This window comes from Austrofundulus limnaeus, unplaced genomic scaffold (assembly GCF_001266775.1).
Source record: "Austrofundulus limnaeus strain Quisiro unplaced genomic scaffold, Austrofundulus_limnaeus-1.0 Scaffold531, whole genome shotgun sequence".
Taxonomy (NCBI): domain Eukaryota; kingdom Metazoa; phylum Chordata; class Actinopteri; order Cyprinodontiformes; family Rivulidae; genus Austrofundulus; species Austrofundulus limnaeus.
The window spans coordinates 75,224-77,504 of NW_013952933.1; the positions used below are offsets into that span (position 1 = coordinate 75,224).

The 2,281-nt window shown below is 34.5% G+C and overlaps 1 protein-coding gene and 1 long non-coding RNA gene across 2 annotated transcripts in view; one reads left to right on the top strand and one right to left on the bottom strand.

Moving 5' to 3' along the window:
- Positions 1–810, top strand: part of LOC106530527 (uncharacterized) — a 2,336-nt gene extending 1,526 nt beyond the window's left edge. The window contains exon 2 of the long non-coding RNA XR_001311799.1: positions 406–810. This is a non-coding gene — a long non-coding RNA (uncharacterized LOC106530527). The remainder of the gene's footprint in view (positions 1–405) is intronic.
- The window catches only part of cdk17 (cyclin dependent kinase 17), a gene marked incomplete in the record, with an annotated part of 49,127 nt that extends 47,582 nt beyond the window's left edge, over positions 1–1,545 (bottom strand). Inside the window, 1 exon segment of the mRNA XM_014026161.1 lies at positions 1,117–1,545.
- Positions 1,546–2,281: the final 736 nt, after the last annotated feature.

Here is a 2,281-nt window from a genome sequence, read left to right on the forward strand (position 1 = left end):
TACTAATTATTTTCAGATTTTATTTTAATCTACATGACTTGATGAGTGCCTTTAAAATGATTTGGTTGAATAATAGATAAATTTGCTAAATGTAATTAGTTTATAATTAAAGATTTATTCTAAATAAGTCTCGAGTTCTGTTTTAAACTGATATTTCCTCTGAAGTTACACAATCTCATGGGAATCTGTGCAGAAAATGCTGCCTGGCTGCATGTTTTGGTGCATTTATGAGTTTTCCTTAAATAATTATGTGTTTACAAAGAGAAATAGTTTTRCTGCATCGTTTTATAACAGAGAAAATTAAAGAATCAATAACCCTGATGWTGTTATTTCTGCGTCGCCCACACCTGGATGCAGTAAAACCTCATCCTCAGCTTTAATAAATTTAATTTGTGTCGTCTTCAGGTACCTGAGTGACAACCTTTCACAGCATCTCGTTGTTGCCGGGGGAACGACAGGGTGGTGGGTGCACCCCTGATGCTGCTGCATTTATGCACAAAAGAAGCAAAAGCATCCTGCTTGTTCCTGAGGAACATTTTCACTGAACTGTCATTATTTCTCTCTGCATGTCTCAACAGCATGTTAATGCAACTGGTAGGGAAGTTAAAGTCATTTTTACTCTTTTTTTTTTTACTCTCAAGTCTGCAGGAATCTTTGAAATTAGCATTTCATAGTTTTTGTTGAATATTAGTGTGGAAAAAATAAAACTTTTTAGTACATGTGTGTAAAACGGACCTCTGTGCATGAAAGGAACATAATGTATTAGTGGTTGTATAACTAATAATGATAAAGAACATGCCTCAAAACGTGCATTCATATTGATTTTGGCATTTTAATTCATAATTTAGTACCTTTTTTATCCTGTAAGGGTAGTATGGTTATCTATGAGATGTAAACAACCCAGCTGCAAGTGAGGTAGCATTTTCTGTCAGGAAATTTGTGAAAAAGTGTAAAAACAACACATAATTGTATGGGAATTGTTTCAGCCACCGTTTCCTCTTGGCTATCARCAGTGATTATTCTTCGTCTTTTCCTACCGGAAGAAACGTAAGGTCACTGTGCCTATTATCGGACAGTCTTTGTGATGATGATTTTCGGACCGAAACAAAAAATTACCTGAAAAATGCTGAAATTCCGTCGTTTCAAAGCCGAAACCTCCGGAGCTGCCGGGGCCGGATGTCCTCCTCGGCTTTATTCTCCCAAACACACACGATGGTCCAGAATCTCCGACACACACATAAAAAAAAGAAAGAAAAAGGAAGAAGTATCCGCCGAAACACCCGGAGATATGAGTGCGTGGGACCGAGATGCTCGAGACCGAACCCCCGACTAAAAAATAAAAAATAATAATAATATCGTCGGTTCGGACGTGAAGGCAGTTTAAACAGGCAGGAGGAGGACCTTCACGTCGACAGACACGGGAGTGGTGCAACACCGTAAGCTAGCAGTCAAAATGAACTAACTTCCGTTTCCGTTTCAAAATAAAAGTCCGCTGGCAATGACGGGTTTTCAAGTTTCCGGTATCAAAATAAAAGCACAGTCACTGTTGAAAACTATTTGTTTCTTGAGTATTATGGTAATTTAAACACAAAACTGCTTTAAATGCATGATTATCTGGAAACAACTCCCTTACATTGTCACCATGTAATAAATAAATGTAAAAAATATAAGCATTATACCTGATTAACCAAAATAAATTTCTAATCCCCACTCATGATTATTGTTGAAGATTTCAGATTATTTGTTTTAAATTTCAGGTCTTCGTATGGGCTTCATGTTTACAATTGCAATCAAATTAGAAAAATAAATAAATAACCTAACTATTAGGTGAAATACATGATTGTGTTTTCAAATAGTTTATTTGTTGTTGTGTGTCGCCCTCTGCTGGTTCTAACTGGACCTTCAGCTCAAAATCAAAAGGTTAGGAATTAGGCAAGAACTCAAAACTAATACTGTAAAATAAAATAAGCTTATTAGTTGTTTTTTTAATCCGTAAAGCTTTATTTGTGCTATTTGTATTGTTTTAYTTGTAAAACAATATCTATTGTTATATTATATCTATGTTATGTTATATCTATTCAAAATATTGTTTTTGCTGGACAATTTCCACCACGTTACAAAATACATATTTATGAATTTTAAATTCATTTTAGGTTTGAAGACACAGTTATGAGTTTTAAAGTTAAAAATCCTAATTGTGGGGTTTAAATCCCTAATTTTAAATTTCAAAATCTTTATAAGTTTCAGTCACTATTGAGTTTTGGAATGATAATGGTGGTTT